The sequence below is a fragment of the Oncorhynchus mykiss genome, chromosome 1 (assembly GCF_057628025.1).
Source record: "Oncorhynchus mykiss isolate SJ-2025 chromosome 1, ASM5762802v1, whole genome shotgun sequence".
Classification (NCBI taxonomy): Eukaryota; Metazoa; Chordata; class Actinopteri; order Salmoniformes; family Salmonidae; genus Oncorhynchus; species Oncorhynchus mykiss.
Window position 1 is genome coordinate 60,057,416 of NC_143022.1, and position 12,848 is coordinate 60,070,263.

A 12,848-nucleotide genomic window follows, 5' to 3' on the forward strand; every position below is an offset into this window, starting at 1 on the left:
GAAGAGAGGTGGCCCTGGACCGACTGAACACCGTGCGCAGATCGTGATATTCCTCCGGCACCCGTCAAATCACCAGGCTCCTCCTGTGAAGAAGAGACAGAGGAAACAGGAGGGATAGCAGACATTAAACATTTCACATGACAAGAGACGTTCCAGGAGAGGATAGAATTACTAGACCAATTAATGGAAGGATTATGACAAACTAGCCAGGGATGGCCCAAAACAACAGGTGTAAAAGGTGAACGAAAAATTAAAAAAGAAATGGTTTCACTATGATTACCAGAAACAGTGAGGGTTAAAGGTAGCGTCTCACGCTGAATCCTGGGGAGAGGACTACCATCCAGGGCGAACAAGGCCGTGGGCTCCTTTAACTGTCTGAGAGGAATGTCATGTTCCCGAGCCCAGGTCTCGTCCATAAAACAGCCCTCCGCCCCAGAGTCTATTAAGGCACTGCAGGAAGCTGACGAACCGGTCCAGCGTAGATGGACCGACAAGGTAGTGCAGGATCTTGAAGGAGAGACAGGAGTAGTAGCGCTCACCAGTAGCCCTCCGCTTACTGACGAGCTCTGGCCTTTTACTGGACATGAAGTGACAAAATGACCAGCGGAACCGCAATAGAGACAGAGGCGGTTGGTGATTCTCCGTTCCCTCTCCTTAGTCGAGATGCGGATACCTCCCAGCTGCATGGGCTCAGCACCCGAGCCGGCAGAGGAAGATGGTAGTGATGCGGAGAGGGAGGCGACGGAGAGCGCGAGCTCCTTTCCACGAGCTCGGTGACGAAGATCAACCCGTCGCTCAATGCGAATAGCGAGTTCAATCAAGGAATCCACGCTGGAAGGAACCTCCCGGGAGAGAATCTCATCCTTTACCTCTGCGCGAAAACCCTCCAGAAGACGAGCGAGCAAGGCCGGCTCGTTCCAGCCACTGGAGACAGCAAGAGTGCGAAACTCAATAGAGTAGTCTGTTATGGATCGATTGCCTTGACATAGGGAAGACAGGGCCCTGGAAGCCTCCTCCCCAAAAACAGATCGATCAAAAACCCGTATCATCTCCTCCTTAAAGTCTTGATACTGGTTAGTACACTCAGCCCTTGCCTCCCAGATTGCCGTGCCCCACTCACGAGCCCGTCCAATAAGGAGAGATATGACGTAGGCGACACGAGCAGTGCTCCTGGAGTAAGTGTTGGGCTGGAGAGAAAACACAATATCACACTGGGTGAGGAACGAGCGGCATTCAGTGGGCTCCCCAGAGTAACACGGCGGGTTATTGATTCTGGGCTCCGGAGATTCGAAAGCCCTGGAAGTGGCCGGTGGATCGAGGCGGAGATGGTGAACCTGTTCTGTGAGGTTGGAGACTTGGGTGGCCAGGGTCTCAACGGCATGTCGAGCAGCAGACACTTCCTGCTCGTGTCTGCCTAGCATCGCTCCCTGGATCCCGACGGCTGAGTGGAGAGGATCCGAAGTCGCTGGGTCCATTCTTGGTCGGATTCTTCTGTTATGGTGAGTGAATGAGGACCCAAAAGCGAACTAACTTAAACAGAGCTTCTTTAATAACCAAACATAGGTAGGCTCAGATAGACCGGCAGATTCCGACAGGACAGGACAAGGTTACAGCAAACATGACGATAGTCTGGCTCAGGCATGAAACACAACAAACAAGAATCCGACAAGGACAGGAACAGAAACAGAGAGAGATATAGGGACCTAATCAGAGGGAAAAAGGGAACAGGTGGGAAACGGGGTGAATGGGTAGTTAGAGGAGACAAGGAACAGCTGGGGGAAAGCGGGGGAGAAAAGGTAACCTAACAACGACCAGCAGAGGGAGACAGGGTGAAGGGAAAGGACAGAGACAAGACACAACATGACAGTACCTGTGGATGTATTTTAAGGCCTACCTTCAAACCCAGTGTCTTTTTGCTTGACATCATGGGAAAATCAAAAGAAATCAGCCAAGACCTCTAAAAAAAATTGTAGACCTTCACGAGTCTGGTTCATCTTAGGGAGCAATTTCCAAATGCCTGAAGGTACCACGTCCATCTGTACAAACAATAGTACGCAAGTATAAACACCATCGGACCACACAGCCATCATAACGCTCAGGAAGGAGGCACGTTCTGTCTCCTAGAGATGAACGTCCTTTGGTGCGAAAAATGCAAATCAATCCCAGTACAACAGCAAAGGACCTTGTGAAGATGCTGGAGGAAACAGTTACAAATGTATCTATATCCACAGTAAAACGAGTCCTATATCGACATAACCTGAAAGGCTGCTCAGCAAGGAAGAAGCCACTGCTCCAAAACCACCATAAAAAAAGCCAGACTACAGTTTGCAACTGCACATGGGGACAAAGATCTTACTTTTGGAGAAATGTCCTCTGGTCTGATGAAACAAAAATAGAACTGTTCGGCCATAATGCCCATCGTTATGTTTGGAGGAAAAAGGGGGAGGCTTGCAAACCAAAGAACACCATCCCAACCGTGAAGCATGGGAGTGGAAGCATCATGTTGTGGGGGTATTTGATGCAGGAGGGAAAATGATGTGGATATATTGAAGCAACATCTCAAGACATCAGTCAGGATGTAAAGCTTGGTCTCAAATAGGTAGGCAGAACTGAAAAGGCGTGTGTGAGCAAGGAGGCCTACAAACCTGACTCAGTTACACCAGCTCTGTCAGGATGAATGGGACAAAATTCACCCAACTTATTGTGGGAAGCTTGTGGAAGGCTACCCGAAACATTTGACCCAAGTTAAACAATTGTTAAGGGAATTTTTATCAATAATGACTAATTATGTATACATTTCAATCAGGACTGACTAATCAGAATACTTTTATGTTACTGTATATGTATGAATTTTCTTTTTAATCCTAGTACTGAATATAATGTGTGTAAATATAATCAAGAATTAGAACAATGACTGTCTGTTCCTTGGTAGAAATGAATGAACTATATCGCCAGACTGGCTAGAATGCTTATCTACACAGGCGGGCCTTGGCTCTAGACGAGGTGGGAAGGCTTGAGAACTATACAGCCTTTCTACCAGTGTCAAGAAGAGACGGAACATTTAGAAAACTCTGACGTCATTTTCAGTTTATAATCTGTGGTAAAATGTATCATGAACAGTACTCATGAGAATAAACGCAGCTGGTTGATTTCAAAGGCTGGTCTCTGTCCATTTTATACAAATAAGGGTCTTACAAACTCTTATGAATTGACAGAGTGATGAATTTTAATTGGGTATTAAAACTGAGGAATTTAATTCCTGCAACAATTTAAAGGCAATGCTTTCAAATACTAATTGAGTGTATGTAAACTTCTGACCCAATGGGAATGTGATGAAAGACATAAAATCTGAAATAAATAAGTCTCTCTACTATTATTGTGACCTTTCACATTCTTAAAATAAAGTGCTGATCCTAACTGACCTAAGACTAGCAATTTTTAATAGGGTTAAATATCAGGAATTGTGATTTTGAATGTATATGGCAAAGGTGTATGTAAACTTGCGACTTCAACTGTATATATATATATATATATATATAAACTGTATAACACAGGGCTGTACCCAAACAAATAGTGAGGTGTATACTTCTAATAAATACACAGGACGAGACCCGTAATAACAAGTGCACACTAACACGGTAACACGCAATCCAATACAACAGAGCACAGGTACTCACAAGACCAATGGACAAGGAACAATAATCAACAAGGACAATGGGAAACAGAGGGCACATATATAGACATGAGTCACCGGGAATGGGAACCAGGTGTGTGTATTGAGACAAGACAGTCCGGGGTTGGTAGTAATGATCCAGTTCTGTGACGCATAGAAGGCCGGTGACGTAGACCTCTGGAGCCGGGGAACGGAATGAGCAGCAGTACAGGGGGAATCCGTGACAGAGTCTGACATTGTAATTTGTGTTGTTTAATGTTTTAGGTACTCCTGAGAAAACCAGCAAAACAGGCTGTCGTCTTTGTGATATAGTGGATGTCAAGAATCTAGCTAGCTAAAGCATTTACTGCAAATTGAATGTAAGAAAGTTTCATCATTCTCTGCTGATATTTGACATCCATTGCAGCTGAAGTTACATAGCTAGCTAACTATTTTATTGCTTATTGTGTAGTGGAGGATAAAAAATACCTGTATGCCTATGGATGTGTAGCTAGCTATAGTGCCTTACGAAAGTATTCGGCCCCCTTGAACTTTGCGACCTTTTACCACATTTCAGGCTTCAAACATAAAGATATAAAACTGTATTTTTTGTGAAGAATCAACAACAAGTGGGACACAATCATGAAGTGGAACGACATTTATTGGATATTTCAAACTTTTTTAACAAATCAAAAACTGAAAAATTGTCCGTGCAAAATTATTCAACCCCTTTACTTTCAGTGCAGTAAACTCTCTCCAGAAGTTCAGTGAGGATCTCTGAATGATCCAATGTTGACCTAAATGACTAATGATGATAAATACAATCCACCTGTGTGTAATCAAGTCTCCGTATAAATGCACCTGCACTGTGATAGTCTCAGAGGTCCGTTAAAAGCACAGAGAGCATCATGAAGAACAAGGAACACACCAGGCAGGTCCGAGATACTGTTGTGAAGTTTAAAGCCGGATTTGGATACAAAAAGATTTCCCAAGCTTTAAACATCCCAAGGAGCACTGTGCAAGCGATAATATTGAAATGGAAGGAGTATCAGACCACTGCAAATCTACCAAGACCTGGCCGTCCCTCTAAACTTTCAGCTCATACAAGGAGAAGACTGATCAGAGATGCAGCCAAGAGGCCCATGATCACTCTGGATGAATTGCAGAGATCTACAGCTGAGGTGGGATGACTCTGTCCATAGGACAACAATCAGTCGTATATTGCACAAATCTGGCCTTTATGGAAGAGTGGCAAGAAGAAAGCCATTTCTTAAAGATATCCATAAAAAGTGTCGTTTAAAGTTTGCCACAAGCCACCTGGGAGACACACCAAACATGTGGAAGAAGGTGCTCTGGTCAGATGAAACCAAAATTGAACTTTTTGGCAACAATGCAAAACGTTATGTTTGGCATAAAAGCAACACAGCTGAACACACCATCCCCACTGTCAAACATGGTGGTGGCAGCATCATGGTTTGGGCCTGCTTTTCTTCAGCAGGGACAGGGAAGATGGTTAAAATTGATGGGAAGATGGATGGAGCCAAATACAGGACCATTCTGGAAGAAAACCTGATGGAGTCTGCAAAAGACCTGAGACTGGGACGGAGATTTGTCTTCCAACAAGACAATGATCCAAAACATAAAGCAAAATCTACAATGGAATGGTTCAAAAATAAACATATCCAGGTGTTAGAATGGCCAAGTCAAAGTCCAGACCTGAATCCAATCGAGAATCTGTGGAAAGAACTGAAAACTGCTGTTCACAAATGCTCTCCATCCAACCTCACTGAGCTCGAGCTGTTTTGCAAGGAGGAATGGGAAAAGATTTCAGTCTCTCGATGTGCAAAACTGATAGAGACATACCCCAAGCGACTTACAGCTGTAATCGCAGCAAAAGGTGGCGCTACAAAGTATTAACTTAAGGGGGCTGAATAATTTTGCACGCCCAATTTTTCAGTTTTTGATTTGTTAAAAAAGTTTGAAATATCCAATAAATGTCGTTCCACTTCATGATTGTGTCCCACTTGTTGTTGATTCTTCACAAAAAAATATAGTTTTATATCTTTATGTTTGAAGCCTGAAATGTGGCAAAAGGTTGCAAAGTTCAAGGGGGCCGAATAATCGCAAGGCACTGTATGTAGTCGATCTTAAACATTTGGTGTACATATTACTTCAGAACCTAGCTGTGAACCTCAGCAATCATAGCCTGTTGTATAGATTTCAAAACAGTCTGAATGGCATTAATGACACCTATGGAATAAGTAGAATATAATACAACTTTATTGTGCAAAGGATGCAAGTAGTATATACATGTAGTTATTACCATTCACTGATCATGTACTCTATTTTGGCAAATAATGGTGCGGTTCAGGTATGAATGTCAGTGAGACATTATTTTTCAGCCATGTCCAATACCAGGTGTATCAAACTCCAGACTTTGAATGATGCTGTGTCAGCATGTATGTATTGCAATTATACTCCCCACAGTGTTTACCAATCCTGGTCCTGGGACAGCAATGGTTACACATTGTAACTAAGCAATAGACTAGAAACATGGTTTAACTAGCTAACTAGCTGCTGCTACTCTCTTTTTCATATATGCATAGTCACTTTAACTATACATTCATGTACATACTACCTCAATTGGGCCGACCAACCAGTGCTCCCGCACATTGGCTAACCGGGCTATCTGCATTGTGTCCCGCCATCCACCACCCGCCAACCCCTCGTTTACGCTACTGCTACTCTCTGTTCATGAGATATGAATAGTAACTTTAACCATATCTACATGTAGATACTATCTCAATCAGCCTGACTAACCGGTGTCTGTATGTAGCCTCACAACTTATATAGCCTCGCTACTGTATATACTCTGTCTTTTTACTGTTGTTTTATTTCTTCACTTGCCTATTGTTCACCTAATACATTTTTTGCACTATTGGTTAGAGCCTGTAAGCATTTCACTGTAAGGTCTACACTTGTTGTATTCGGCGCACGTGACACATAAACTTTGATTTGATTAATAAAGGCTGATTTGTAATTAATATATACAGAAACTCAATACAAAAAACAGTACACTACTCTTCCTATCTATCACGTAAATACTCTAAAACCAGTTCCTCTCAATATCTAATTTCCTACATCTGCAGTGATCTGAGGACACAGGATAGGTGTATTATTTCATCAAATAAGAGACTTAATTTCAACCAGTAGAGAATGTGAAATGCTTTATTTAAAGAAGTTCATTATCCAAGTGTTATAAATATGTAATACATGCATTACTAATATTACTTATATTATAAATACAAGTTCAATCTGTATTTCAATTCACATCTGGTGTGCATAAAAAAAACTGAGGAAGAAAGAGGTGAAGAGAGAGGTGTGAGAGTGTAAAAGGAGGAGGAGCAGGGGAGACAGCATATGATTAATGAATTACAGTGCTACTAAACTTAATATTATCTCAGTTCATCACCATTACAAAATAATGTCTCTAGTGGTGTCTCCTAAACAGCCTTGGGTCCCCAGTTGGCCAGAAGATTATCTTAAAAGCGGGTGAGGTGGCGATTCATTCAGGAGGTGAAATGCAAAACTGACCTTGGATCACTAACTCTGGGACTACTACATCTCTATCTGTATTTCAATGTAAAGCATCTCTTTAATAATACTTCCTGTAGACCCGAGCAAGTGACCTCTCACCTCTGATCATGCTGAAACTCTCTGGGATATGGGGCGGTATTTTCACATCCGTATGAAAAGCGTGCCCAAAGTAAACTGCCTGCTACTCAGGCCCAGAAGCTAAGATATGCATATCATTAGTAGATTTGGATAGATTTTAAAACTGTTTGAATAATGTCTGTGAGTATAACAGAACTCATATGGCAGGCAAAAACCTGAGAACAATCCAACCAGGAAGTGGGAAATCTGAGGTTTGTAGTTTTTCAAAGCTTGGCCTATCGAATACAGTGTCCATTGGGTCAAATTGCACTTCCTAAGGCTTCCACTAGATGTCAACCGTCTTTAGAAACTTGTTTGAGGCTTCTACTATAAAGGAGGGGGGAATGAGGGATCTTTGAGTCAGTGGTCTGGCAGAGTGTCACAGGCTGGTGACGCACGGTCACGAGAGAGTTAGGTCTCGTTCATGGCTTTTCTATAGACAATGGAATTCTCCGGTTGGAACATTATTGAACATTTATGATAAAAACATCCTAAAGATTGATTCTATACAACGTTTGATATGTTTCTACGAACAGTAATCAAACTTTTTGGAATTTTCGTCCGACCTTTCCGCTTGAAGTTGCTTGCGCGTTTCAAACGCCCTAGCAAAAGGAGGTATACGGACATAAATTATGAACTTTATCGAACCAATTAAACATTTATGGTGGAACTGGGATTCCTGAGAGTGCATTCTGATGAAGATCATCAAAGGTAAGTGAATATTTATAATGCCATTTCTGACTAATGTTGACTGCGCAACATGGCGGATATTTATTTTGGTTGATTTGGGCTCTGAGCTCCCTACTGAGATTATTGCATGCTATGCTTTTTCCGTAAAGTTTTTAAAAAATCTGACACAGCGGTTGCATTAAGGAGAAGTGTACCTAAAGTTCCATGCATAACCCTTGTATTTTCATCAACATTTATAATGAGGATTTCTGTAAATAGATGGGGCTCTCTGCAAAATCACTGCATATTTTGGAACTACTAAACTATTGAACATAACACGCCAATGTAAAATTTGATTTTTGGATATAAATATGCACTTTATTGAACAAAAAGTACATGTATTGTGTAACATGAAGTCCAATGAGTGTCATCTGATGAAGATCATCAAAGGTTAGTGATGCATTTTTATCTCTATTTATGCTTTTTGTGACTCTCTTTGGCTGGAAAAATGTCTGGGTTTTTCTGTGACTTGGTGGTGACCTAACATAATCGTTTGTGGAGCTTTTGCTGTAAAGCATTTTTGAAATCAGACACTGTGGCTGGATTAACGAGAATTATATCTTTAAAATGGTGCCTAATACTTGTATGTTTGAGAAATTTGATTTATGAGATTTCTATTTGGCGCCCTGCAATTTCAACCCCAGTCCCAGACAGGTTAAATTAAGGCCCGGTCCACTTCGCTTCTGCCACACATACCCCTATTTATCTTCCGCCGCACCGGGTTTGACATTCTCCCAGCTACCACTCCGACCTGGGGAAGACTGTACTCTCTGTCGGCTCCGGAGACCAAGGCTATTGAAACCTACATTAAGGACTCCCTAGCTGCAGGGTTCATCCATCCTTCTGCCTCCCACGCCAGCACAGGATCCTTCTTTGAGGAGAAGAAGGACAAAACCTTGCACCCGTGCATCGACTACCGGGGCCTCAACAACATCACAGTAAAGAACCGCTACCACTCATCTCCTCGGCCTTCGAGCCACTCCAGGGGACCAATTGTGTTCTCCAAGCTGGACCTATGGAACACCTACCACCTGGTGCGGATATGGGAAGGGGATGAGTCATCGGTCACTACCAGTATCTGGTCATGCCATTTGGCCTTACCACTACTGTGCTCCAGGCTCCGGTTAATGATGTTCTCTCGCGACATGTTGAACCGGTTTGTTTTCGTCTACCTCGACGACAGTTTGGCGCCTTAGAAAAAAACTTGTCTCCATTGACAGTCCACAGTCCGAAGGTAACCTGCCTAAATGATTACCACCTCATAGTACTCATGTCGGTAGTCATGAAGTGATTTGAAAGGAGGGTCATGAATCACATCAACACCATCATGCCGGAAACCGTAGACCACTCCAATTCGCATTCTGCCCCAACAGATCCACAGATGACGCAATCTCAATCGCACTCCACACTGCCCTTTCCCACCTGGACAAAAGGAACACCTATGTGAGAATGCTGTTCATTGACTACAGCTCAGCGTTCAACACCATAATTCCCACAAAGCTCATCACTAAGCTAAGAACCCTGGGACTAAACACCTCCCTCTGCAAATGGATCCTGGACTTCCTTACAGGCCACCCCCAGGTAATAACGGTAGGCAACAACACATCTGCCATGCTGATCATCAACACTGGGGCCCCTCAGGGGTTCTTAGTCCCCTCCTGTACTCCCTATTCACCCACGACTGCATGTCATTTAATTTTTATTACGTTAATTTATGACAGTATTTTATGGTGCTAGGAAGACGTTGGGTGACTTGGTGAGAGGTATCAGGAGCTTCAAGAGGCTTAATTCTGGCACTTATCACAACCCCCATCATTACTCACCAAATATGGAGTTTCACTGTGCAAATATCACCATTTACAGTGCCTTGCGAAAGTATTCACCCCTTGGCATTTTTCCTTTTTTGTTGCCTTACTACAACCTGGAATAAAAATGTTTTTTTTTTTGGGGGGGGGGGGGGGGGGGGGGGTTGTATCATTTGATTTACACAACATGCCTTTCCACTTTGAAGATGCAAAATATTTTTTATTGTGAAACAAACTGGCACGCCCTGACTGTAGATTGCTTTGTATGTTTCTATTTTTCGTTTGGTCAGGGTGTGATGTGGGTGGGTATTCTATGTTGTATGTCTAGGTGGGCACCGTGTTATGCCGTGAGGCATGCCGCGCAGGCATAGCCCGGTGCGCTACATCGCAGCTCCTCGTATCGGCCGGGCAAGAGTGGGCATTGAGCCAGGAGTAATGAAGCCGGCTCAGCGTATCTGGTCTCCAGTGCGTCTCCTCGGCCCGGGTTATATGGCACCAGCCCTACGCACGGTGTCCCCGGTTCGCCAGCACAGCCCAGTGGGGTCTGTTCCACCCCGCCGCACTTGCCGGGCTACAGGGAGTATCCAGCCAGGACAGGTTGTGCAGGCTCGGTGCTCAAGACATCCAGTGCGCCTCTACGGTCCGGTCCATCCGGTGGCTCTCCACACACCAGGCCTCCTGTGGCAGGTATTCTATGTAGGTATTCTATGTTGTGTTTCTATGTTTAGGCCTGGTATGGTTCCCAATCAGAGGCAGCTGGTTATCGTTGTCTCTGATTGAGAACCATACTTAGGCAGCCTGTTTTCCCACTATGGGTGTGGGTAGTTGTTTTCTGTTTCGTATCTGTACCAGACAGAACTGTTTTGGTTTCGTTTGTTCACGTTGTTGTTTTTGTGTTTTTCAGTGTTCGCCTTAGTCCTCACCTTCTTCTCTCGAATGCCGTTACGCAAACAAGAACTAAGACAAAATCAAATGAAAACAGAGCCACCTTTTTCTGCAATTACAGCTGCAAGTTGCTTGGGGTATGTCTCTATAAGCTTGGCACATCGAGCCACTGGGATTTTTGCCCATTCTTCAAACTGCTTCAGCTCCTTCAAGTTGGATGGGTTCCACTGGTGTACAGAAATATTTAAGTCATACCACAGATTCTCAATTGGATTGAGGTCTGGGCTTTGACTAGGCCATTCCAAGACATTTAAATGTTTCTCCTTAAACCACTCGAGTGTTTAAGTATGCTTAAGGTCATTGTCTTGCTGGAAGGTGAACCTCTGTCCTAGTCTCAAATCTCTGGAAGACTGAAACAGGTTTCCCTCAAGAATATCCCTGTATTTAGCACATCCCTTCATTTCTGACCAGTTTCCCAGTCCCTGCTAATGAAAATCATCCTCACAGCATGATGCTGCCACCACCATGCTTCACTGTGGGGATGGTGTTCTCGGGGTGATGAGAGGTGTTGGGTTTGCACCAGACATAACATTTTCCTTTATGGCCAAAAAGCTCAATTTTAGTCTCATCTGACCAGAATACCTTCTTCCATATGTTTGGAAATGTCTCCCATATGTCTCCCACATGCCTTTTGGCGAACACCAAATTTGTTTGCTTATTTTTTCTTTAAGCATGGATCTTTTTCTGGTCACTCTTCATTAAAGGCCAGCTCTGTGGAGTGTAAGGGTTAAAGTGGTCCTATGGACAGATCCTCCAATCTCTGCTGTGGAGCTTTGCGGCTCCTTCAGGGTTATCTTTAGTCTCTTTGTTGCCTCTCTGATTAATGCCCTCCTTGCCTGGTCCGTGAGTTTTGGTGGGCGGCCCTCTCTTGGCAGGTTTGTTGTGGTGCCATATTCTTTCCATCTTTTAATAATGGTGCCCCGTGGGATGTTCAAAGTTTCTGATATTTTTTTATAACTCAACCCTGATCTGTACTTCTCCAGAACTTTGTCCCTGACCTGTTTGGAGTGCTCTATGGTGCCGCTTGCTTGGTGGTGCCCTTGCATAGTGGTGTTGCAGACTCTGCGGCCTTTCAGAACAGGTGTATATATACTGAGATCATGTGACACTTAAATAAAGTCCCCGTGTGTGCAATCAAACTAATTATGTGACTTCTGGAGGTAATTGGTTGCACCAGATCTTTTTTAGAGACTTCAAAGCAAAGGGGGTGAATACATATGCACGCACCACTTTTCCATTTTTATTTTTATAAATTTTTGAAACAGGTTATTTTTTTCATTTCACTTCACCAATTTAGACTATTTTGTGTCTGTCCATTACATGAAATCCAAATAAAAATCTATTTAAATTACAGGTTGTAATGCAACAAAATAGGAAAAACACCCAGGGGGATGAATACTTTTGCAAGGCACTGTACTTTAGTCACACCAGCTACGTACTTCCAAAAAAGGTCTAAAAATAATCTACAAGTAACTGAAAAATGGCATTGTAATGTCACATAAAAACACTGAACTATTGCATTTGAAAATATTTCTATCAGCCACTTTGTCACGGATCCGGTTCCTATTTCCCCTGATTAGAATGCCCTCTGTTCCCCATTGCCCTTGTTGATTATTGTCCCATGTCCGTTGGTCTTGTGAGTACATGTGCTCTGTTGTATAGGCTTTTGTGCTACATGTTATTGTGCACTTGTTATTACGGGTCTCGTCCCATGTATTATTTAGAGGTTTACACCTTGCTCTTTTGTTTGGGTTACATCCCTGTGTTATATATATATATATATATATATATATATATATACTTGTTTATTTCGTGCTTCGTCCCTGATGTTTTCATGACGTATTTTATTTTGAGTGGAGAAATAAAACCTCAGATTACATATTCCTGCGTCTATCTCCTATCATTATACAGCGTGACACACTATTTAACATAATTCACTTGCCATGTGCAGAGTTCTTTGGGGAGTTGTTAGTGTATTCAATCATCTTAATACTTTAATATGA